General features: G+C 35.9%; 1 pseudogene; it reads right to left on the bottom strand.

The window, feature by feature from the left end:
* Nucleotides 1–215: 215 nt before the first annotated feature.
* On the bottom strand, nucleotides 216–24,099 carry LOC120193294 (annotated as a pseudogene).
* Between the last annotated feature and the right edge of the window lie 3,710 nt (nucleotides 24,100–27,809).

Below are 27,809 nucleotides of genomic sequence, written 5' to 3'. Positions count from 1 at the left end.
TTGTTGATAATCTTACCTTTAGTATATCTTAAGCTCTTTGACAACAATTGTATAAATATTCAACTGTACTCTCTAATTGAAATGTGAAACAAACAATTTTTCTTAAGAATCCGATTTCTACATGGTATCGTCGGCGGCGTCAATCCAAGCTTTGCTCCCGCCGCCGTTTAACAAAAATTCGACCGACAGTGTACCTTCTTTGCCCTGTCTCTTTCTCAAGTGAAATTTCCGTCCCATACCATACCCATCGAAACACCGACCTCCTTGCTACGTTGCTCCCATCGTAGTTCCATTCCCGTCGCAATGCTACTCTCATCGCCACGTCGTTCCCTTCGTATCGCTGGTACAACGCTTCCCACTCGAATTGCTGCCCTCATTAACAAGTAGAACAACCCCTCGTCGTAGCGCCATAACCCTAGCAGCAAGGTGTCGACTCCCAGTCGCGTCGACCTCCTCGCTGTGCCACCCTCCTCGCTATGCCCAGTTCTCTCGTCTGTTGTCTCCTCAGGTTCTGTCTCCTATTGTGGATCGTGGGGAATTTCCCTTTTACATAATAATTATTATTATTATTATTAAAAACCAAAAAAATAAAAAACAAATCCCCTGTTCCCTTTTTTCAACCGACAGTGGTTCATCCAAAATCATCTGAAGTTCCTATGGATGTAGGCACCTCCATCATTCACCCAATCACCACAGATGAAGGATCTTCTTCCATCGAATGTCATCGCTTAGATGGCGATAATTATCTCCCTAGTCTTAATCAGTTCGTCTATATATCACTGGTCACCGGAAGCAGCAGTATCTCTCAGCAAATATGTCGATTCCAAACCTGTTCGATCCTCAATATGAAACATGGCTTACCGAAAACACAATGATCATGTCCTGGCTCCTCAAATCCATGATGCCGAAAATTGGTTAAAGTTTCATCCTATATATATGATTGTTGCCAAAATCTGGACCGCTACTCGTGAAACCTATTCTAATCTCGATAATTCGTCTTCCTTGATTGAAATTGAATTTCATATTAATGATTTCAAACAAGGTGGTGTGAGTGTCACACAATACTTTACTCAGTTGTCTTGTCTCTGGAAACAATTAGATCTCTTTCAATCCCACGACTGACACTGTGATGCAGATGCAAGAATTTTCAAAGGGTTGCTCGAGAAACGTCGGGTCTTTCAGTTCCTGTCTGTGCTAACAACAACTCTCGATGACGTCCGTGGAAAAATTTTGGGTATTAAACTTCTTCCATCCCTCTGTGAAGTATCTGTCGAGGTTCGCCATGAGTAAAGTCGATGTTTATTAATGCTTCCACCTACTGTCATTGTTAATTCGACACTAGTCACTCACTCAACAGGTGATGCTCGTCAAAGAAAGGTTTTCCTTGGTGCGACCACTGAAAGAAAGTCAACCATGTTCGGGAAAAATGCTGGAAGCTTCATGATCGGCCTTCTGACTGGAAACCTTCGAAATCATCCTCCCAGTGTGATTCTCATAGAAATACTGCAGTAATCAACACGGGTAGCAGTTCGTTTAACCGTAATCAGCTGGAAGAACTCAAGGAAATCTTCGATCAAATCTAGTCCTCCTCTAAGATTTAACACGCATGTATTGCGAGTGAAGGTATATCTAACTTTGCTTCATTCTAAGGGTTGTGTTTCTTGGATTGTTGATTCAAGCGCAAGTGACCACATGACGAGTGATTTCACCCTTTTTCAGAATTTTACAATGATAGATACTTCCAGTAGTGTTTGAACGGAAGATGGTTCACTTTCTTCTATTATGGGCAGTGTCTCAATTCAGATTAACAACCATATCAATTTATCTAATGTTCTTTATGTCCCAAATTTGGCTTGCAATATGCTTTCGGTCAGTAAATTATCTACGGATTTAGGTTGTGCTTCCCGATTTAACTCTGATATTTGTGAATTTCGGGATTTGAGCTCGATGAATATTTCTACAATGTTAGGGGTGCTTTTTGGCATTATACCATTTTAAAATATATCTTGAAGTTAAACTAAAGCATCTTTGCAATATATCAAAACTTATGGGTTGGAAAGCATAAGCATTGTTTATTGTCTATTTACTAGTATAGTATATGACATTCGGAATCAAAAATAAGTAAAAAAGTATTCATATTCCATTTCCACCCATGGTTCTTTGATCTAATCATGACCAATTATTAATGTCCCTTCAATTATATAATGTTCAACAAAAGTTTGATTCATTGTCATTTATTGACCGAAGTGGTAATTTTCTATTTAAAATCATCGTATATTTTTCTTGGAATAGTGATTTAATTGAATGTGATATAATTAAATTATATGGATTATTTAAAGGGGAAAAAAGAGAGGAAATATTATTAACTTTGATTGATGATCAACTAGTTTGATATTTGAAGTTTAGATCAATTAATTTATGTAATAAGTTTAAAAATCTATTATTTGATTAGTTTAAGTTTAAATTTTATTACGTTTTAGGGCGTAAAAAGCCTTTAAACAATTTTGGAAAAAATTAATTTATTTTGTACTTAATTGAACTCTTAAATCAACACATTTTAATCAACGATTTTTACAAGGGTAAAGTAAATAAATGGTCCCTCGACTATAGGGTATTGTTTTATTAAGTCTCTCAACTATTAAAAGTTACAAAATGATCTTCCAACTATAGGGTATTGCTTTGTTAAAACCCTCGACTATTCATTCATTATGTTCCAAACTTGTTCTTTTTCGTTAAAAATTGACAGTATTCTGAGCTGAACGTTAACCTAATTAATATGATATGATAAAATATGATCATAGAATCTCAAACGACTATCATATCTCAGCCATCATGTTAATGTCTAGCTTAGACAACTAATTTTTTAACGGAAAAGGATGAGTTTAGAACATAATAAATAGTTTGGTGACCATTTTATAACTTTTAATAGTCGAATGACTTAATAAATTAATATTTTATAGTCGAATGACCATTTTACAACTTTTGATAATCAAGGGATTTAATAAAACAATACCGCATAATCGGAGGATCATTATTGTACTCTTCTCTATTTGTAATTGGCATTAATATGTTACGTGGGCATTAAACTTACCAACGTGTTCAATAACCTAGTTAATATGACACTAAACGCTTGAATGATAATATGGTAAATGGGTTTGATTATTTTTTTAGAAATTTTGAAGATCTTTTAATTCTCAAATAAAATAATTAGAATAAAACAATTGTTAAAGGAATATCTAAAAATTAAATTTTTGAATTGGAAGATGTATATGAGCTAATGATATAAGTACGAACAATTTTACTATGTAGAGATCTCGATATATTTCTTAAAACAAATTGTTGATTGTCGAGTAGTACAGAGTCAAGAAATGAAACTCGATAACGGTCAAGAACAAACATCATCAAGAGTCGATCAGCCACCATGTTACATTCTCATGATATCCAAAGAAATTTTATAAATCAAACTTGATTTCAAATAACATATATATAGCTTTTACCAATGATTGAGGACTGAAGTCTGTGCTCAGGACAAGGACCGACTTCACGATTTTCATATGGTCCAATTGTACATGGGAGACATTCAAAACCATGAGTCCAATGTGCCAAAAATTAATATATAAAAATTAAATAAATAAAAAATATTTAAGTAATTAAAAAATAAGTATTTTTAAAATTATTAAAAACAATACAAGTATAGAACACAATATAAGAATGGATAGTGATCTTTTATTACTCCTTTTATAAGTTTGTAGGTACTTGTATCTTTTTATAGGCTCTTGATCACCCCAGGTAATTGTAGGGGCACCAGGAGGACACACGTCCGCCGCCGAAGCCTCCAGAAGGCCAGCTGTCTCTCCACATGTCGAGTTCTACGGTGAGTCACCACCATAGCTATGGTGACTCACCTAAGCAACTTCATTGGGACCGGTCTGAAGACATCACCGTGGTGGCCTATAAAAATGGCCACCATACCTGCGAAAAAAAAGGAGGACAACAAGCAAAGACGGAGAGCAAGAGATCAAAAATTGAAGCAAAACACCAACAAACCACAAAGCAAACAACAAAACAAAAAGAGAAGAGCGAGAGAAACTTACTGAGGAAGACAACACCTCAATCGAGTCACCACTGGCCTCCAAGCGTCACCAAAAACCTTCGAAAACCGAAGGTACTTTCGTAGATTTGCTCTGATTCGAAGCTTTTTAGGGAAAAAGAACACCAGAATCGGTTTTAGATCGTCCCGATCTATATTTTGGTGTATTTTAGAATTTTCCGACCACCGTTAACGGTGGCCGGCAGCGGTGGTCGGAGCCCGTCAGCGGTGGCTGATCGGTTCTGTGTTCTCTCGTTTTAGAGAGAAGCCAGAGAGAACTCTGGCTCTCTCATTTTTGAGAGAGAAGAGGAAATGAAGAAATGAGAGAGTTGGCTCGAAGGGCCATCCGTTTGGGGTATTTATACCCTTCCCAAACGACGCCATTTTGGGAGGGGTATATTTGTAATTTCGCACATGGTCAAACCCTTTCCGCAACCATCAGAGTTTTGTAATTATTCATTTTAGTCACTGAAACTAACTTCTGAACGTTCTAATTCATCGAATTTTATTTTATTATGTTTTAGTCTTTACCAATATTTTATATGTATATTAGAGTAAATACCCATTTTAGTCCCTCATAGTTTAATTAATATTTATCTTAATCACCTATTAATTAATTAGTTTAAATTACACTATTAATAATTATATTTTTATAATAATTCAAAATATGCCCTTTAATTTTGATATTTTACTTTTTAGTCAACAATATTTTGTTTCTTTTCATTTTTGACCCTGATTTTTTTATATTTTGCAAATTAATATTATTGCTTTTTAATCATTATTTATTTATTATTTTGTTATTACTTTTATATTATTTTATTATTATTTTCATATTAGTCACATATATATATATATTTGTTTATTTATTTTCAATATCAAAGAAAAGGGCAGTCTTAATACAACTGGATGTCCTATTCTGGTATTTTAAATAATTAAATATTATAAAAATTATAATTTAATTTTATTTAAATTATTATATTTTTAATATTTATTTTTATTTATTAATATCGAAGAAAAGAGCTGTCTTAAGGCACCTAAAGCCCTTTTCTGATATTTCTAAATAAATAAATGTCTTATTTATATTTAAATTAATATACTTTCATAAAATAATAAATTTGAAATCACAAAATTATGAATTAAATCTTTGAATTTTTTAAATTTCCAATAATAGAGACAATTTATAATTAATAAGTACTAATTTTGGGAGTTGTGGGGGTGCTAATCCTTCCCCAAAAGTAATCAACCACGAACCCCTTTTTATTATTAAAAAGAACGAATCTTTGGTTAAAAAGCATATCAGTTTATCTTTTAACTGATGTTTTCTTAAAAACTCTTTTAAAAGATAATTTTTAGGTATTCGACCTACCTGACCCAAAAGGCCGATGGCGACTCCCAAAACATTTGAAAAAATCATTTATTCACATCACTTTTCCCGCCGAGTAAAATTTTCGTGCCCGGGCAAAAACCGGTTACGACAGCTTGGCAACTTCGCTGGGACCGTCAAACTTTAAAATCAATTGTAAATTGTCTCTATCAGTTGGAAATTAAAAATTCATATATTTAATTTTTAATTATTTTCTTTCAAATTTTTTATTACTTATTATTTTTATATTATTTTATTAATATTTATTTATTTATTTTATTCAGGTATTAATTATTTTATTTGTCTGTTAGAGGTTTGAATATTTCTCCTCGCACACAACACTTGCATTGCATAAACATAATATCTATAACTGAGATTTATCCCTTTTAAGTGGGAGTGAAAGCGACGTCTTCGTGAGAATTTATTCTCAGTGTCAGACCTACCAAGTAGCTTTCGGGGTTCATATGCTCTATGTCTTCGTGGGAATTTATTCTCCGTGTCAGGCATAAAGAAATGTGTCCCCTCAAATTGAACTTGGTCCGCTTAAGTCTGTAATGGACTAGGATTGAGGGTTGGCAGCCCAAGGGGGCATCAACAAGGACAGTTCGAGTACCTTTACTCCTAGAACTGAAAACCTGCATATAATGAACCCTAGAAATTCTCATGATCTAAGACAGTACTTTCTTTGTCTGTAAGTGTACACAAAGGAGAAATAATCTTTAGCTTTTAATTTATTATTTTTTCTCTCTGAATAAATGCATGTGAACTAGAAATCATGCAGTTAGGTTAATTTTTCCAAACAAAGCATGGAACTAGAAAGCATGAGGTTAGGATTTATACTTTGATAAATAGGATCTTTTCTTTCCATTAATTGGTACTAACCAATTTCTTTTTTCACTTCTCATTTTTTTCATGCATATTTTTTGCTCTAAACTTGTTTATATTTGATTTCTTTTGTTTGCATTGCATGATCATGGCAAATCAAAAGGTGTTGACTTGAAAGACTGTTCATCAAATTGAAAGAAATCGTAATGGACAAAAAGTTTTATGATCAAACAAAATATGATGCGGCCAAGGAAAAACATCTTTAAGAAACTACGAGGATCGAGGGAAGTTTTGTACATAGAGAACCGGTTATATTAATACCAAAAGTGTTACACAAAGATCCTACCAGATTGATACCAAAAGAAGTCTATGGTAAGAACAACAGTCAGGGCATTCAGAGTAGTGGAGGTTTTTATGAAGCTCAATCATGTTATTTGAAGGACTTGAACGACCAAAACAAGAAATTGAGCACAAAAATGAAAACCAAGCATGAAGATTTTAAGAAGATCAGTCAAGCCTTTCGAAATGCTGGCATAGGAAAACCCCAGAAGAGTGGATCACAGGGGTCACCAAGCTGAAAAAGAACTGCAACATATATGAAGATCTTGTTCAAGAACTTCTTGGACAGAAAGGTTCTCTTACAAGGGAAAATGAGCAACTCCGAGAAGTGACACAGAAGATGAAAGAGAATGTCATGGATGAAGTTGCAGTCCAGACAAGCAATATGGTTCTTAAATGATAGATTTAGTTGACTTTACAAGGAGATGAAGCAGACTGAAGACTCAACTTTTGAGCATGAATGGAAACTAACTGGGCTTTGGAGAAGTTAGAAGTGAAAGATATCCCTATATGTAAAGTTTTGTTTGATGTACATAAACTTTTGTGTTCAATGAAATCTGTTCTAAGATGATCACTCTTGAGTAACACCTTTTCATACATACATTTGCATTTTGCATCCTTGCATTTTTCATTTTGCATTTATACTTTTATGTTTGCTTTTGTATTGCACAATTTACATTTTTATGGTTACATTCACATTTTTATATTTGCATTTTTATGTTCGTATTCATATTTTCATTTTTGCATTTGCATCTTTGCATAATTACATTTTATTTGAAACTATTTTACATACATTCAATCATGACAACATGGAATAATTCGTGGAGAATTCCATGACAGAATTTTTGAAATCAAAGTGGAGCTAACTTGGTCTTCCTAAAGAGGGATAATAGCTATGAATGAGATTTTAGCAAGGGTTGGTAGAATCGAGAAACTACAAGAGCAATTTATCGAGACACAACAAAAGATGACTGATCAAGTGAAAAAATTCCAGAATGATTCAAAGGAACAACTGACCAAATTGATGGACCTGTTGAATATTGTAATCCATGGAGAGAAACCTTTAGAGAATCCTGTTGTGAAAGATTTGAATGGGATTATGAATGATGTAGCTGATACAATGGAAACAAATGACCAAGACTTTGTCGGGAAATGTGGAAATTCGATAAATCTCCAAAAATCAGGTATGGCCCCAGAAAATGAGACAAATATCAAGTTGAAGAGAAGCATGGAAGAAATTTCAATACCATTGAAGAAAGCTAAACAAAGCAAACAGTCACAAGGTCTTCAAGAAAGCAGAGTAAACAATTGTAATGTGACAGTGATGTCAGGGGAAATTCTACCCAAGTTTCCTTCAGTTTCATGCAACAAGTTATATCTTGAGTTACTCAAAGCCCAGATTATTACTCCATGTCGACCTAAACCTTTGTTGCTTCCATACTCGAGTTGGTATAATGAGAAATTCTCTTGTGATTATCAAGCTGGAGCCCAAGGACACTCCATTAAAAAGTGTGGTCGCTTCAAACAACGAGTTCAAGACCTCTTGGTTCAGGGAATCATAGAATTGGATGACCAGTCTGTTTTGGTCAAACAATCGAGAATTAAACATCAAAATGGAGTTGGTAGTATCAAAACAAGTAAAGTACATGCCAGAAAATGAAGAAAATAAAGTACTTGAGCCAAAGATAAAACGTTCAATTCTCAATACTTCTCTGATTATAAATGATAAAAAAGTAAAAGGAGAGGTAATTCGAGACTGGCCCACAGGTTTAAGAATGAATGGGAAAGATGAAACTCTGAAGAAACCTCAAATGCATGTATCAGATTTTCTGAAGACCAGTGAAAAGAGTCTGGATACAAAGAGTCTGGTGAATATTACTCCAATTACAGCCACAATATGTGTTCAGAATTAGGACAAGGCTATCATCCTTAGTAAAAGTTGTTCTGAATCCAAAAATGAGCTCAATTACCAGCTAGAGAAGAAAAAGAGGATGATGGAGACTGCTCAGAATAAAGCAAAGAGTTATGTATCTAAAGGCTTACCCAAAGAAGTTGACACAAAAGATGATCAAGAAATAGGGGGCAAATGAGGAAAATCTTGGGCCAATTACATACCCAACATTACTGAAATGATGGGGTAGGCTGAATAAACAAGTGGAAGTTATTATCTACCACTGTAGTACTTTTCTATTTTCAGCATCCTGTTTAAACTTGTTTTTGTTCCTTTCTCCGCCTTTTGTGTAATAAATAAATTTGTGTTGCTTATTAAGGTTATGAGCATTGAGTCAATTTTGCAATCTTGCAGTTCTTTGAATATCAACTGGATTAAAAAGCTCTTCATGATTAGAATTATAATCTTTGACAGAATATCAGGATTGAAAACCAGAAAAACAAAGACCATTACCTTACCTCAGAAGAAATACACCCAAACACTATCCTATTACAAATATGAGATAGCCTACTCCTATTGAAAGAAATTACAAAAAGGCTTGGTATTTATATATAGGAGCATACAACATGGGGCATCGTTGGTGTATTACATTACAAAACCGATTAGAATATTTTTTTATTTATGACGTTTGATGATGAGAATAATTTTACAAATAGGTAAATCTAGTTTAAGTCAGTTGCTTGGGAATTGAACTCTAACGAAGAGATTTTCTGAATTCCACCAAAACACCTTGACTATAACAGTTCTTCTTAACAAGCTTAAGAAATTGGATTTGGATACCCATGTTATATTATTATATAATAAAGCTTGAGTTGTCCCACTAGAGCAAATGGTTAATAGCCCCGGCTTTATGGATAATATTTAGCCAACCCATTATATTATTATATGTAATAAAGTTGTCCCTCTAGAGCAATTGGTTAATAGCCATGGCTTTATGGATAAGTTTCAATTAACCTGATAAAGGTGATTATAATATTATATACAATAAAGTTGAATTCAGCTAGCCAAAATGGCAAATGTGTTAACAAATGGACTAAGGGAGTTATGAAACACCTGTTATAGTCAACTTCACACAAGCACTTAGAAATTTCATTTTTAGACCGATATTTTCGCACTACTTTGATTAGATGAGTCTAAATGAAAGATTCCAGAGAATTGAAATGGAAGGACTCTAGAAGGTCTAGTGATTGCAATCCTAGTTGCGTCATTTTGTACGCATCCGGTTAAAATACCAAGTCCTCAAAGTGAGAGATGTGACAAAATTCACAAAGAGCGAGAGATGAGTGACATCTTAAATAGATGTAACCATAGAAAATAGGAAGGCCATCCTAAAACCAAACCAAATCTTGATACTTGTCAAAGAATTATAATTCTCAAACATTTTAGAGTTGTTGATTCTTTTGATATTCTTTGAATTCATACTTATGATTTGATTTTATTGTAAACCTATGATAGGCAACATTCTACAAAATTCTTTCATTCTTCGATAAAGAAAGGAGGAAGAACATTTTCAAACAGGACAGTCTCAAATGAAGAAGGTCCTTGAAGCAAGTTGTTGCCTAATCTACCGCTATTGTAAAAAAAGTGACGCTAGAATGATAAAGCACTTCACATTTTTGAAGGCAAGTCCAATAAGCCAGAAAGTCTGAGAATTGAACTTGTGACACTCTCCTATGACATTATTAGCAACTCATCAAGAAAGATTATTGTTTATCTCATGCTGAGGGCGATAAGCATCACCAGACAGATTATTTTCCCAAACCATCAATTCATGTTCTCTATAAGATTACATCATAAAGCCATGAACAAGTCACTACCTGCACTCTGGTTATACTGTGATGCTGGCTCAAGTCTTGATACATCATTGCTACTTCTTCTATGCCGATCACTTTCTTTGTCAAGATGATATTCATTATGTCTTTTAGAAGATTGCTGAATTTGAATTTGAGGACTTATGACACAGAATAAGACATTGGAACAGAATCTACCCTTATAAGCCTTTTATATAGGATAACATTGGTTACAGGATTCCAAAAGTTGAAGATGACCAGTTTTACTATCAACTAAACCGTTCCATGAGTCGAAAAGAGTGGGATAAATTGGAGCAGTAGAAGAAACAGTTGTCGTAGCAGTCATTAATCTTTTAGTTCATCCTGATGATGTTTAGTGCTTCCATTAAGGATGTTACGCTGGATGCCCAACAAGGTCAAATTCGACAAATCTACTCATCAATTGCTCCAACCGATCATCATTCAGTTCTTACATAGCTACCTTTAAAGGTATGCCAAGACAGTAGAAGGCAACCTCTGTATCACTGATCCCAGAACAAAAAAGACAGGACATTGAATCACCGGAGAACATGTCTCTAGCAGCTCCTCATGTATGGTTTTTGGGGAAACCTAGAAGCATTTCCACCTCATCAGGTTCAAGTGGAACAATTTTATTCCTTCCAACCCATACCAGATTCCATTTTCAGCACTCATCAAGAATATACTTCTGGACACTCGAAGGTGACTCATCGTCATAAGCTTCAAGAGCCTTACAGATCCTTTCTGTCAATTTGGAACTTCCTGTACATGTTTGTAAACAGTTCAACTTTATCCCAGGAAGGTCACCAGTTTGTTGTCAATGGAAAAGCATCATGTATAGTGCAATGAGAAAGTGTAATAAGAGGAAATATGTTCTCAATTGGCAGATTATGAATATAGCCCCATTTCCGGGCAGCAGCACAAAAATGCTTCGAATCTACAAATTCTGGCTCTACATCGTATAAGTACGTGACATTTTGGTCCAAACACTAATTGGAGCAAGTGCCATGTTCTCATAGTAGAAATAAGAAGGCCCAATAGCATCTTCTGGAAGTGGTCTTTGAGTTATCTGATCTGGTTCGGTAGAGACCCCAGAACTAATCATTGGACTTGAAAGATGAACTGCATGATCGTCTTCATTAAGAAGCTTCTTTTCAAGCTTCCTCTGCTTCTTCCTTTTCAAAAATCATAGCCCAAGTTTCGCCTTTACTTGTAATTGGGGTCATTGCATAATGAATTCCTACCTTCTACTGGAAGAAATGCGTCAGCAACTTTAGCCATTTGATCAGCACATATAAAATCTGTCAACTCTGTAATTGATGAATTCGTACCACATCTCTCCATGGCTATTGAAGCCTCAACCTCTGAATATCCTGTTTTTGTCAAGTATAACAGTTTATTCTCCTATCAGAATCAGAATTCAGGATTTCCTCGGTATCAGAAAGAACTGTCAATATCTGTGAAATCATCCTGAAATATCGCTTCATAATCAGATGAGTTGTTATCAGAATCAACATGTTGCATGGGTGTGGATTTTTCAAGAGCCTGTACCACTGTATATGTAGTCTTGCTATTGCACCAGATTACTGTTCACATAAATTGGTTTCTCTCCCACAAAAAGTATATTTCAGAGATGGCTTTCACTGAAAGATGATAAGCCATTGTGTCAGCCTGGAACGGATTACCAAGCTTTTTTACTGCCCTGTCTGACTAAATCCCTCCAGATAAAGAAAATGGTCACCTCATTCAGAAGACACATATCTTAGACGTTTCTGTCAGAATTATTGAATACTTCTTAAGTTTGTGACAACATGAAGAGAATTCCAGTTACTTGATAACACTACTGTTTAGTGACACTAGAATGAGAGTATTCAAGATAAATAGATTTGGGGCACGAATAAAGCTACAAGTACCTACAACAGTTCATTTCAAAATTGGACCTCGTGGGGATCATGACATTCCAGTCAAACTGACATTGAGAGTGAATCAGAAAGATCTAGAGGGACATCTTGAGGGCCCATTTCAACCAGAAATAGAATATTGGGGCATTTTGAAGGCTCACAGCAATATGAATATTTGGGCATTCTTGGAGGCTCATCTCAACAAGAAATAATGTGAACACATTTTTAACATCTGTATCAGCAAATGTTGGGGCATTTTGAAGGCTAGATCAGCAAGAAGAAAATAATAGGGCAGGCTGAAAGCCCATTTTAATCGGAATTAGAATTGTTGATGCATTTTTTGAATATTTGTATTAGCAAATGCTGGGGCATGCTGAAGGCCCACATCATCATGTGTTAAAAATCATTGACTTGACCAGATATTTCCAATGAGACAGAAAGATATGAAGAATGAAAATGGTGAAACAATAACAGTCAATCTGACTACACATAATTGCTTTGTTCATCAGCAGTTGCATTAGGGTCCTGTTGTTGAATAAATATTTATTCAGCAAGTATGGTTTCAAATACCCAATCTTCTTAAACCATGTGTCACATGACAGTGTGTTCTTTGTTAAGCTACATCACGGTTGCATGAATAAAGATGGTCCCCTTGTAGACCATTCGATCCAAGGATCAGTTCCTTAAGATCTCAAATTCTGAATTTGGTCTTTTGTGTGTCGGTGATAATTGAAAATATTTCTTTGAGATTCCTGTCAGTTAGTTTCAACCATACTGTTGAAGTTACGAAGCTATTTTTCACATCAGTTTTGTTTACTTGATGACATTGAAGAGAGAAGCTCATGTATATTGCTCTTTCCCGATGTTACTAGGTTATCATTGTCAGCTAGACTGAATTGAGTTTTCATCTATTTGGTTATCATGTGTGTTTCATCCCCAGCATCAAGAATTCTACGGATATCTTTCCATACATGGCTCTTATAGTGGGTGTGTTTCTACTTCTTACAACGCTCATTACAGAAGAAAGCGTGATCAATATCACTTTTGTCTTTGCCCGAGATGATATCAAGATCAATTAGTGTCTCTTATTCAGTTCGACACTAGCATATTTTGTGAATTTGATCAATTTTTGGTCATGAAACACACCAACATCTCACTTGTATCCCCACTGAGTTTTGTTCTCAAGTGGTCTTGTAACGTCATACAAAAAAAAATTTGAACACTATGCAAAGAGATTCATGACCAGAAATTCGGGCAGAAGCAACAGGAAAGGATGAATGTGTTATCAAATGTTTTATGAACCATCGATTATGGTGCTGAACCAATGTTGCGATCATACGATTTCCATTTATTGATCCAAGATGAAGTCTGTCTTCTTCAACCCCAAGATTAGAAGTGAGATATGATGGAGATTTCTTTCACAGAAGGAGAGCTGAAATTTTAACAACAAGAAACTATTGGAGCCAACTAAGATCAAACAATAGATTGTTGTTAAACATCTCTACATGATATGGTTTGAGTTGCTTTGTTCGAGATCCAATTAGATATGGAGACATGAAAGGAATTAGGATAAATCTTCCTTATGATCTATTTCAAGAGTCAAATCCGAACAAACTCTACTCTCCTAATTAATCTCTACTGAGTCAGACATATCTACATCTACATTCTTCAAAGATGATAGATTCTCTTTTAAAGATGATAGATTCTCTTTTCAAAGATGAAAGATTTATCGGATTTCTGCATAAGTCCAAGAAAAAAAAGTTGGTTTTATCCAAGACAAAATAGGGCATCAAAGTCATAGTTCTGACTACGGCAAGAGTTCCACAAATGAAACATTTCTTCTGAGACTTAGATGAAGCAAAAAAGATACCAAAATACAGATTGATCAGATGATTCTGCAGAAATGCAAGCTTGATAACATGAGTTGCTACACTGATATCCAGAGTGACCCTGGAAATAAATGATGAAGTGAAGGAAGACCTAGTTCACCACTTTGAAGTCAAATGAAGATTGCATCAATATTCATGCATTCATAAGAATATCATTTACACAATAGACAATGAATTACATTGATACATATGATTGCATTAAAACATAAGGTTTTGCAGATCTTCATATGAAAAAGAAGATTCATGATGAACAATACCTTACAAGAAAAAGGTAGAATTCAAAACCTCAAAATACAGAAATCACACCAACATCTGAAGAATATGAACGTAATCCACAAAAACAGCCTTATCTTAAGATTGGGGCATGTTACCCAATCAACATGTTATTTTGAAAAATAATGAGAAAACAATTTCCATAGTTTCTCATTCAATCTTTTCTAGAAATGAAATTGTTGAAAAGTAAGAAAACGATTTCCTTAGTTTTTACTTAGTAAACTATTTCACACATCTGTAAGTCCTACAGTGCATGATGTTTCCAAAAAGCCTTCGGGAGCTTTTTAATGTTTTCAAACCTTAGGGTCATCTATAAGTCCTGCAGTGCATGATGTTTCCAAAAAGCCTTCGGGAGCTTTTTGATGTTTTCAAAGCCTTAGGGTCATCTGTAAGTCCTACAGTGCAGATGTTTCCAAAAAGCCTTCGGGAGCTTTTTGATGTTTTCAAAGCCTTAGGGTCATCTGTAAGTCCTACAGTGCATGATGTTTCCAAAAAGCCTTCGGGAGCTTTTTGATGTTTTCAAAGCCTTAGGGTCATCTGTAAGTCCTACAGTGCATGATGTTTCCAAAAAGCCTTCGGGAGCTTTTTGATGTTTTCAAAACCTTTGGGTCATCAGCATTTCCAGAAGAGTTCATAATGAGAAGAACTCATCTGAAGAAAAAGAAGAAGTTCATAATGAGAAGAACTTGTTCAACATTTTGCTCGAATTCATCACTCGATGGATCAGCATTACCAGAGAAAGTTCATAATGAGAAGAACTTATCTGAAGAAGGAAGAAGAAGTTCATGATGAGAAGAGCTTGTTCAACCTTTTGTTTAAATTCATCATTTGATCAACATTGTCAGGTAGAGTTCATAATGAGAAGAACTCGTCTGAAAAAGAAGAAGAAATTCATAATGAGAAGAATTTGTTCAACTTTTTGTTTGAATTCATCATTCGATGGATCAACTTTTCCAGAGAAAGTTCATAATGAGAAGAACTTATCTGAAGAAGAAGAAGAAGTTCATAATGAGAAGAGCTTGTTCAACCTTTTGCATAACTCTATCACAGAAGGAGATATATCATCATCAGTATTTCCAGAAGGAGTTCATAATGAGAAGAACTCATCTGAAGAAGAAGAAGTTCATAAGGAGGAGAATTTGTTTAACTTTTTGCTAGATTACATCACAGAAGGAGATAAATTGTCATCCCCAGTGGAAAAGTTCATAATGAGAAGAACTAATCCCAAAGAAGAAGAACTTGTTCAACATTGCCATCATAATCAAATGAAGTCAAATGAAAAAAAAATATTGTCTTTTCGTCTTTGCTCTATTCTTGTTAACACAAGAATAAGCAAAGAGGGGCAGCTGAAGACATTAGTTTTTTTACATTTGGTTTTTTTTTATTATTATTATATTTATTATTATTATTACTATTATTATAATTATTATTATTTTATTACAGATACAAATCCCAGTGATCCAACTTGAACTAGCCCAACAGAGCCCAAATGTCTAAACCCTAGCACCCCAGCCGCCATCAACTATTAGCCGTTGGATCTGGCTATGATCCAACGGTCTAGAAAGAAACCCTAGGGTTATCACCCTAGGGCCACTCCTAGCTGCCGCCGTTGGTTCCAAAAGAACACACGTCCGCCGCCGAAGCCTCCAGAAGGCCAGCTGCCTCTCCACCATAGCTATGGTGACTCACTAAGCAACCTCATTGGGATCGGTCTGAAGCCATCACCGTGGTGGCCTATAAAAATGGCCACCATACCTGCGGAAAAAAAGGAGGACAGCAAGCAAAGACGGAGAGCAAGAGACCAAAAATTGAAGCAAAACACCAACAAACCACAAAGTAAACAACAAAACAAAAAGAGAAGAGCAAGAGAAACTTACCGAGGAAGACAACACCTCAATCGAAGTCACCACTGGCCTCCAAGCGTCACCAAAAACCTTCAAAAACCGAAGGTACTTTCGTAGATTTGCTCCGATTCGAAGCTTTTTAGGGAAAAAGAACACCGGAATCGGTTTTAGATCATCCCGGTCTATATTTTGGTGTATTTTAGAATTTTTTGACCACCGTTAATGGTGGCCGGCAGCAGTGGTCGGAGCCCGTCAGCGGTGGCTGATCGGGTCTGTGTTCTCTCGTTTTAGAGAGAAGCCAGAGAGAACTCTGGCTCTCTCATTTTTGAGAGAGAAGAGGAAATGAAGAAATGAGAGAGTTGGCCCGAAGGGCCATCCGTTTGGGGTATTTATACCCCTTCCCAAACGACGCCGTTTTGGGAGGGGTATATCTGTAATTTTGCGCATGGTTAAACCCTTTCCGCAGCCATCAGAGTTTTGTAATTATTCATTTTAGTCACTGAAACTAACTTCTGAACGTTCTAATTCAGTCTTCGAATTTTATTTTATTATGTTTTAGTCCTTACCAGTATTTTATATGTATATTAGAGTAAATACCCATTTTAGTCCCTCATAGTTTAATTAATATTTATCTTAATCACCTATTAATTAATTAGTTTAAATTACACTATTAATAATTATATTTTTATAATAATTCAAAAAATGCCCTTTAATTTTGATATTTTACTTTTTAGTCAACAATATTTTGTTTCTTTTCATTTTTGACCCTGATTTTTTTATATTTTGCAAATTAATATTATTGCTTTTTAATCATTATTTATTTATTATTTTGTTATTACTTTTATATTATTTTATTATTATTTTCATATTAGTCACATATATATATATATATATATATATTTTGTTTATTTATTTTCAATATCAAAGAAAAGGGCAGTCTTAATACAACTGGATGTCCTATTCTGGTATTTTAAATAATTAAATATTATAAAAATTATAATTTAATTTTATTTAAATTATTATATTTTTAATATTTATTTTTATTTATTAATATCGAAGAAAAGAGCTGTCTTAAGGCACCTAGAAGCCCTTTTCTGATATTTCTAAATAAATAAATGCCTTATTTATATTTAAATTAATATACTTTCATAAAATAATAAATTTGAAATCACAAAATTATGAATTAAATCTTTGAATTTTTTAAATTTCTAATAATAGAGACAATTTATAATTAATAAGTACAAATTCTGGCGTTTTGGGGTGCTAATCCTTCCCCAAACGTAATCGACCACGAACCCCATTTTATTATTAAAAAAATGAATCTTTGGTTAAAAAGCAGACCAGTTTATCTTTTAACTGATGTTTTCTTAAAAACTCTTTTAAAATATAATTTTTAGATATTCGACCTACCTGACCCAAAAGGCCGATGGCGACTCCCAAAACATTTGAAAAAATCATTTATTCACATCACTTTTCCCGCCGAGTAAAATTTTCGTGTCCGGGCGAAAACCGGTTACGACAACCATCATATCCCATTTCTGTCCAGGAGCAATTGTACAACGCATCTGAAGAACCATTCTTGCTAACAGCCAGAAAAAAAACATCCAATGCTGTGTTTTCCCTTCTATTAACAGAGATACCAATGTCGACATATCACATCGGTGAGTCGGTGTCGCAACAAGCAATGGTAGGAATATTTCCAAGAGCAGCTTCCTTGATAGGCTGCAGATAATATACTCGAATGTTAGCCAATCCACAAACATTGTGCATAAATATAACTAACTGCCGTGATAAAAACTCAAGTCAATGGTCGTGTGCAACTTACCTGGTGGTCAGTCCTAGGATCTGTAAGGATAAGAAGGCGAGGCGAGGCAAGGTTCGCTAAAAGATGTCTGGAGTTGATTAGTGAATGTACCAGGAGTGCCGGCAATAGCTTGACAAGCGGTGTACTGAGAAAACTTCAAGACAGCTCTCTGACCATAGGGTCTTCCAAACTGGACAATGATGTCCTTGTTGGATCATAAACTTGATCCATTATGGGAGCCTAAACCCAAACCCAAACTAAATTGATGTCATTACTTACATCATTTAATTAAAGATGTCATTGCTTACATCATTTAATTAATGATGTCATTGCTTACATCAATTTAGTTAGGTGAGAGTTAGATATTTTGTTGAATTTGTAATGGTTTAAATTAGTTTATTTGTGTGGTGTAGGATTGTTCTTGAGTAGTATAAATACCCCTTCCCATTTTAGTTTTAAGCATCAAGAAAAATTAAGAGCTTCTAAGTGAGTGAAGAAGCAAAGTCTTATAAGAGTGAGTTGTAGTTCTTGTTTTTGAGTGAGAGTACTCTTGTAATATTTGTTTGAGTTTCAATAAAAGTTGTTTGTGTGAGTGTTTTATTTCCAACAAAGTGGCATCAGAGAGAGTTGGAAAGATCGAAGGTCTCGACGAGAGGAATCCGACGCCGCCAGAATTTTCTCAATCTGAGTTCTGACGCACCGCCGGAAGACTGCTGCCAGAAAATCGAGTTGACTCACCGAGTTGAGCCGAGTCAGCCGAGTTGGAGCCCTTGACCGAGTTGTCCAAGTCCCTCCAAAGTTTTTTTTTTCATCGTTCCGGATTTATCCGTGCAATCGGATTTTACAAAATCTCATTATATTGAGAGATATGGCAAATGGTATGGCACCATTCCAAGTTTCGACACTCAACAACAACAACTACGACAATTGGAGTATCAAAATGAAGGCACTTCCTGGATCACAAGATGTGTGGGATATCATAGAGAAAGGCTATAACGAGCCTGCGGATGATGATGCTTTTGCTACTCTTACACCAGATCAAAAGACAACTTTGAAGGATTCAAAAAGAGAGACAAGAAGGCTCTACCTCATCTATCAAGCATTAGATGATGATGGTTTTGAAAAGATTTCAAGTGCAAGCTCTAGCAAGGAAGCGTGGGAGAAGCTGCAAACCTCTTACAAAGGATCCGAGCAAGTGAAGAAGGTTCATCTCCAAACATTAAGAGGTGAATTTGAATCCTTAAACATGAAAGCATCTGAGTCTATTTCAGATTATTTCTCAAGAGTAGTAGCTGTTTCTAATCAATTACAAAGAAATGGTGAAAATTTAGACGATGTGAGGAAATAGAGAATACTCTGTTCGTTGGATCCCAAATTTGAGCACATCGTCGTGACGATTGAAGAAACTAAAGACTTGGAAGAAATGGAGATCGAACAGCTCCAAGGATCATTGCAAGCATACGAAGAGAAGCATAAAAAGAAGCATGAGTTTACTGAGCAACTCCTCAAGCTGCAACTCAAGGATATGCATGAGAGCCAACGCAATGATAGAAACCAACGTGGCAAAGGCAGAGGTAGAGGCCATGGACGAGGTGGAAGTCGAGGTCATGGACGAGGCTGGAATTACAACAATAATAATTCCAACAACAACTATGAGAAAGGAGAAAGCTCAACACGAGGCCGTGGAAGAATTAATCCAAACTCAAAGTATGACAAATCTCAAATTCGATGTTATAATTGTCAAAATTTTGGGCATTATGCTTCAGAATGTAGAGCTCCAACAACAAAATTGAGGGAGAAGGCCAATTCGTGGAGGAAAGACAGATGGCAAAGAAACTCTTCTTCTAGCACGAAAGGAAACTGATGGTGGCCAAGAAATTCCTGGTATCTTGACAGTGGTGAAGCAATCACATGTGTGGAAGGAAAGACATGTTTGTGGAGCTAGACGAGTCAGTAAGTGGAAATGTTTCATTTGGAGATGATTCCACAATGCAGTGAAAGGGAGAGGTAACATTCTTATCCGTTTGAAAGATGGGAGACATCAATTTATTTCAAATGTCTACTATGCCCAATATGAAAAGTAACATTTTAAGTTTAGGGCAACTGGTAGAGAAAGGTTATGATTCATATGAATAATTATAATCTTTCTATAAAAGATGATAGAAACTTCATTGCTAAAGTGCCGATGTCAAAGAATAGAATGTTCTTGATCAAATACAAATGATGTTGCAAAGTGCCTGAAAGCTTGCTACAAAGATGCATCATGGCTTTGCATCTTTGATTTGGGCATCTCAATTTTGGAGGTCTAGAGCTATTATCTAAGAAGGAGATGGTGAAAGGACTACCTCACATCAACCATCTGACCAGCTCGGTGAAGGGTGTTAGTCGGGAAACAATTCAGGAAAAGCTTTCCAAAGGAGTCAGAGACAAGAGCTAAGAAGCACTTGAGCTCATCCATACGATGTGTGTGGACCGATCAAGCCAAGCTCTCTCGGTAACAATAAATATTTCTTCTCTCATTGATGATTTTTCAAGAAAAACTGGGTATTCTTGAAACAGAAGTCAGAAGTTTTGAAGTCTTCAAGAAGTTCAAAGCAGCAGTGGAGAGAGGAAAGCGGTAGAAAGATCAAAGCCATGAGATCCGATCGAGGTGGATAATTTACTTCCAGGAGTTTCAAGAGTTCTGTGAAGCAAATGGAATTCGTCGACCAATGACAGTTCCTAGATCCCCCAACAAAATGGTGTGGCAGAGAAAGAAAGAATAGAATAATCCTCGACATGGCACGAAGCATGCTCAAAAGAAGAAATACCCAAAGAATTTTGGGCGGAAGCAGTATCATGTGCAGTCTACTTGTCAAATCGATCTCCAACAAGAAGTGTATGGGGAAAGACACCGCAAGAGGCATGGAGTGGAAGAAATCCTGGCATTTCCCACTTGAGAACCTTTGGAAGTATAGCCCATGTTCACGTACCAGACGAGAGAAACGAAGCTTGATGATAAAAGAGAGAGTTTTATTCATCGGCTATGATGCTAATTCGAAGGGCTACAAGTTGTATAATCCAACAATAGAAGTTTGTGATTAGTCGAGATGTGGTCTTCAACGAAGAAGGAGAATGGGATTTTAACTCTCATACAGATGACTTCAATTTCTTTCCTCAGTTTAAGAAGATGAGCAGACAATGAGGGAGCAACTAGATGAATCTCAACAAGAACTTGCAACTCCACCCACTTCACCAACATCAAACCACTCAAGGAGATCATCACCTTCATCATCGTCGTGTGGGAGTCAAAGTGAAAGAGTTGTGCAATGCACAAGAAGCCTTAGAGATCTCTATGAGGTAACTGAACGACAAGATAATCTTACATTATTTTGTCTGTTTGCGATTGGAGCCAGTGAGCTTCAAGAAGCAGTACAAGAAAAGAAATGGAGAGATGCGATGGACGAAGAAATCAAGGCCATCGAGAAGAAGACACATGGGAACTTACTTCTTCCCAAGGGACATAAGGCGATAGGTGTCAAATGGGTGTACAAAACAAAGCAAAATGCCAAAGGAGAGATTGAAAGGCACAAGGCGAGGCTAGTTGCTAAAGGCTATAGTCAAAAGGCTGGAATTGACTATGATGAGGTATTTGCTCCTGTGCGATTGGAGACTATCAGACTAATCATTTCTTTGGCAGCTCAAAACAAGTGGAAGATACAACAGATGGATGTAAAGTCCGCCTTCCTAAAGGAGTTCTTGAAGAGGAACTTTACATTCAGCAACCATCAGGCTATGAAGTCAAAGGGCATGAAGACAAGGTGTTGAAGTTGACAAGTACTTCCAAGAGAATGGCTTCAACAATATCCCTACGAGCATGCTCTATATATCAGATCAAAGATGAAGATATTTTGATCGTGTGCCTCTACGTGGACGATTTGATCTTCACTGGAAGCACCAAGCATGTTTAATGAATTCAAGGATGTGATGATGAAAGAATTCGAGATGACAGACAGGGCTCATGGCGTACTACCTTGGCATTGAATTAGCAACAAAATGATGGAATTTCATTTCAAGAAAGCTATGCAAAGGAGATACTGAAGAAGTTCAAGATGGAGAACTGTAAGATAAGCACACAGAATACGGGATCAAGATGACAACATGAAGAAGGCGAAAGTGTAGATCCAACATTCTTAAAAAGTTTGGTAGGAAGTTACGCTATCTAACTTGCACGAGACCCGATATCTTCACGCAGTTTGATTGGTTGTCGCTACATGGAATCCCCAACAACCACCATTTTAAAGCCACAAAGAGAATTCTTCGCTATCTGAAAGGTACAATTGACTTTGGCTTGTTCTATTCAGTTTCTAATGATTACAAGCTTGTTGGATATAGCGACAGTGATTGGGGTGGAGACATAGATAATCGAAGGAGCACTACTGGATTCATATTTTCATGGGAGATATTGCATTCACATGGATGTCAAAGAAACAACCGATTGTCACATTGTCCTTGTGAAGCGGATATGTTGCTACTACCTCATGTGTTTGTCATGCAATTTGGCTTAGAAATCTATTGAAGGAGATTGGTTTGATACAAGAAGAGCCTACCAAGGTTTGTGTCGACAACAAGTCAGCCATTGCCTTAGCGAAGAATCCAGTATTTCATGATCGAAGCAAGCACATTGATATTCGCTACCACTATATAAGGGAGTGTGTTGCAAGAAAAGATGTGGAAGTTGAATATGGAAGTCACAAGATCAAGTGCTGATATTTTACCAAGCCACTGACCAGCGAAGACTTCTTAAGATTAAGGAACCTACTAGGGGTCACGAGATCAAGTTTAAGGAAGGGTGTTGGATCATAAACTGATCCATTATGGGAGCCTAAACCCAAACCCAAACTAAATTGATGTCATTACTTACATCATTTAATTAAAGATGTCATTGCTTACATCATTTAATTAATGATGTCATTCCTTACATCAATTTAGTTAGGTGAGAGTTAGATATTTGTTGAATTTGTAATGTTTAAATTAGTTTATTGTGTGGTGTAGGATTGTTCTGAGTAGTATAAATACCCTTCCCATTTATTTTTAAGCATCAAGAAAAATTAAGAGCTTCTAAGTGAGTGAAGAAGCAAAGTCTTATAAGAGTGAGTTGTAGTTCTTGTTTTTGAGTGAGAGTACTCTTGTAATATTTGTTTGAGTTTCAATAAAAGTTGTTGTGTGAGTGTTTTATTTCCAACAGTCCTGAGGGTTCTCTATAGTGACAAAAAGATAATTCCATTATCAAAACATAATGGAGTACATATGAACCAATGTTGTCGAGAGCACAACACGTACACTAGGTTGCATCAAATCAAATATGCCTTGCACAAAACAAAAGATTTTCAGGTCTCTAATCATGTTTAGTACACACAATCAAATCAGGTCTCTAATTGTAAATTCAACAGGCAAAACCAATTCATGTTGCAGACCAATTCAGCATATAATACTCGAGAGATGCTAATATTAATCTGATAATCTAAAAAAACGAAGTGAATAAAGCATAAAATGGACCGTATTTGACAAGTGAAGTGAACTAAAACACTAAACCAAATCCATTAACATATATCGTATCTCCAACAAGATACACGTCCAGCAACCAAATAAAACAAAGAAACTCAAACATTATAACCGTAAAACCGAATTGAAACCAACCCAAATGTTTAAAAACACAGAACAAATGCAAAAAAAGGGAGCTTTGAGCTTCAGTAGTAAAAACCCAGAAAGTAAAACAAGTAGTAATTAAAAAAAAAACTGAATCTAGATTATATAAGAAACAAAGAGAAAGCACAAAAATCTACCGTCATTGTGACGCTTGAAGACGTAAATCTCCATTTGGAAATCACAGTTCTTGGTACCGAGATGGACCTCGGCAGCCAACATCATCTGAATGTCGACCTCTTTAGGAGATAACTGCCTTGCGGTTGTAGCTGTAGCCATTCTCTGTGCTTTTCTTTAACTGCTGGATCACAGAAGAGATGGTTACGAGTGTGGGAAAACAAATGAGGCTCGGGTGAGAGATTATATACGTAGGAGAACTCGGGTTTATAAACCGGGAACTCGAAGGCCGAGGGAAACCCTAGTTGATAATTAAACCATATGGAATCTAAATTCTATAAAGATTATATATTTTATAAAAAATGCTCTCTGAAATGTAGATTTAGAAATAAATTCTGTATCCATAATAAATATGTAGATGCAGGTTAAATTAGTAAAATATTGATGTTTAAAAAAATAAGAAATTAAAGATGGTATCATTTAGAGAATGAGTTATTACTACAATGGAAAATAAAGTCGTATTTATAAGGATGATAATGTTCCAAACATCATAAAAGCATTCCATGCTCTTGCTTGCTTCTTCATGGTGCAATCCAACTTCGTGACAGACATCTTCGTCTCAAACTGATAATATTTCCTTCATCCTTCATAGCAAACACAGATATAAGAAATTATATATATAAAGCATAAATTGCAATATATAAATAAAATAAAACTCATTAAATTGTTTCATGGTTAGATAACACAATTGTAATAAATGAATTATTATGAGCAAGCCATTGTGGTCATCTACAATCAAATGGTGTATCTTACCTTGTTCCCCTTCATCAAGACGCGGTGATAAGACGGAGACAATCGACCATTTAACCAATGCCTGCGGGTGATTTGCTGCTGTAGAGTTTTGAAAAAAATTATTTGTTGAAATAAGGTCTAACTGAAATTATTTGCTGAGATAGAATGAAAGGCGACCTCTATTTCAGCGTAGTTAAAAAGCCTAATTACCGATGTAGGTAATCGTTGTTACTTAGGGAAATTTAGGTAATCGCATGAAAGCCTAATTACTGATTTAGGTAATATTGTTACTTAGCCCAGCGTGCATGGCGACCTACCCCTCGGATGGCCTCGGTCGGATGCGCTCCCAGCCGCCCCCCTGCGACACTTCGATGATTTCTACCCCTAAAAACAGATCCATCACCAGCTTGTGAATTTCTATGGCGGATAACAGCTTCCCAAGTGAGTTCCTCATCCCTAGAAGCATCATCATTAACAAAAATGCAGCAGAAAACAACTCCTATCCATCAACTACCTTTTGGAATATTGTTAGGCAGTGGTATCTTGATTGAAGAATCAACTGTTTGATGGCTGAACCATTCGGGAATTTCACTCCCGGGTATAACAACATCAGAACTTTTTACTGAATATGCAATTTCCTGAAAAATAAAACTCATGTTGCTTGGTAACTAATACTATAAATTCTTGAAGAATTATATTCTGTAAGTGAGAAAGAAGGATTAATTTACCTTGAGATGTTTTCTCAGCAACGCTAATGAATTGATATTCTCAATCAATCTGTAGCAATGGACTTATTAGATGCTCAGGAAACAATTTAAGCTCTCTGCAATTTGACAATCCGAGGTATTGAAGCCTCGAAAGTCCACTAATAAACACAGGTACAGTGATGAAATTGTTACCGCCAAGCTCAAGTTTTTCCAGATAGGATAAACAAGAAATATCACTAGGAATATCTCCTTCACGAAGATTGCAGTTTCTTAGTTTCAGCTCTCTTACTGAACTCAAAGCCGACAATGAATGTAACATCAGAGGAATGGACTCGGTCCTTCCTCCCCGGAATACGTGGAGAAGAGAAGGCAGATTTGGTCCCAACTTAGATGAGGTCCCTTGATCCTATTCAAAGACAACTATAAGATTTTTAAGTTGAAAAATGAAGGATGGTGGTTTTGCTATGGCTGTTTCACTTAAGTCAAGCTCTTCCAACAACTCTACTTCCAGCAAATTCTCCGGAAAATTCCTATTGAGCGATCTGTTGTAGGTGAATTCTGAATTTCACTTTCACCACATGTATCCTCCAAGTAAGATGGATATAATAAGTCAGACGACAAATAAGTAAGATAAAAGTGGTCCTTTATTATTGGCTGGATATGTTCTTTACTAAAAATCCAGCCGCCCCCCTGCGACACTTCGATGATTTCTACCCCTAAAAACAGATCCATCACCAGCTTGTGAATTTCTATGGGAACTTTTTACTGAATATGCAATTTCCTGAAAAATAAAACTCATGTTGCTTGGTAACTAATACTATAAATTCTTGAAGAATTATATTCTGTAAGTGAGAAAGAAGGATTAATTTACCTTGAGATGTTTTCTCAGCAACGCTAATGAATTGATATTCTCAATCAATCTGTAGCAATGAAGGACTTATTAGATGCTCAGGAAACAATTTAAGCTCTCTGCAATTCGACAATCCGAGGTATTGAAGCCTCGAAAGTCCACTAATAAACACAGGTACAGTGATGAAATTGTTACCGCCAAGCTCAGGTTTTTCCAGATAGGATAAACAAGAAATATCACTAGGAATATCTCCTTCACGAAGATTGCAGTTTCTTAGTTTCAGCTCTCTTACTGAACTCAAAGCCGACAATGAATGTAACATCAGAGGAATGGACTCGGTCCTTCCTCCCCGGAATACGTGGAGAAGAGAAGGCAGATTTGGTCCCAACTTAGATGAGGTCCCTTGAGCCTATTCAAAGACAACTATAAGATTTTTAAGTTGAAAAATGAAGGATGGTGGTTTTGCTATGGCTGTTTCACTTAAGTCAAGCTCTTCCAACAACTCTACTTCCAGCAAATTCTCCGGAAAATTCCTAAGCCTTTTGCAGCTTATTAAATTCAAATGTTTAAGCTTCTAAAGAATTCCGATCGATGGATGAACATCTACTATCCTTATACAACCCTCCACTATCAAAGTTTCCAGATTTGGGGATGTTGTAAAGTCCGGTGTCTTGATAAGGTTTTTGGACCCTTTGAGGCTGAGCACTTTCAGTTTATACAGGGGCTGTTGGAAACAATAGATTAGAGCACATTTAATCTTCTTAAAATAAGCTAGAAAACTGTTATGGCTATGGCCACTGATTTAGGGTTTATGTGTGAAAGGGGGCAGACGAGTGAATTGGGAAATTGAGAACCTGATTTGGTTCGAGCAGGGGATAAGGGTTTACTTAATTGTTTCATAAATGAGGAAGCTAACGACACCATATTGCTTGTTGGAATTGAGGTTGATGAATCAGTTTAACGGTTCTTATTGCTTGTTCGAGCAGGGGAAAATGAATCCAACATTACTGAATAAGAACAAGGTTTCTGGTATTCAAGAACAGACCCTAGAGCACCAAAAAGAACTACCACCTTGGTGGTTAGAACAAAAGAAATCCTTGGATGGCAGATTGCCAACATTGGAGTCAAGAACGGAGGAAACTCACAGCTACCTGCAAAGAATCTTAGAGCTGATGTCAAAAGGGGTAGAGGCTGTTGAATCTACACCTAGAAGTAATCAGCAGAAATATCAAAGTAAGAAGGAGGGAAAGAAACCTACACAAATAACCATCATCAGTGACAAAGAAAGGTATTATTTTGACCCTAAGGAACCAGGTATATTAGCATCAAAACCACAAACAACAAGTAATTCCGTTCTACAAGGAACTTCCTTGTACCCATCCACCACACCCTGTAATATGCCTCAGTACAACATAAAAAGTAATGGAAAACAAAGGAAGGAGCATCCTCAATGGAATATGAAAACCAGAATATAAATGGACCTAGACCCAGAATTAATTTGCCAATATTTGATGGTACTAACCCTAGAGGATGGGTCAGAAAATGTAACAAATATTTTTATATTCTTGCTA

Source organism: Hibiscus syriacus, unplaced genomic scaffold (genome assembly GCF_006381635.1).
Source record: "Hibiscus syriacus cultivar Baekdansim isolate YM2019G1 unplaced genomic scaffold, ASM638163v2 tig00116994_pilon, whole genome shotgun sequence".
Classification (NCBI taxonomy): Eukaryota; Viridiplantae; Streptophyta; class Magnoliopsida; order Malvales; family Malvaceae; genus Hibiscus; species Hibiscus syriacus.
Note: the sequence above shows the minus strand (reverse complement) of the source record. Positions and strands in the feature narration are given on the sequence as shown.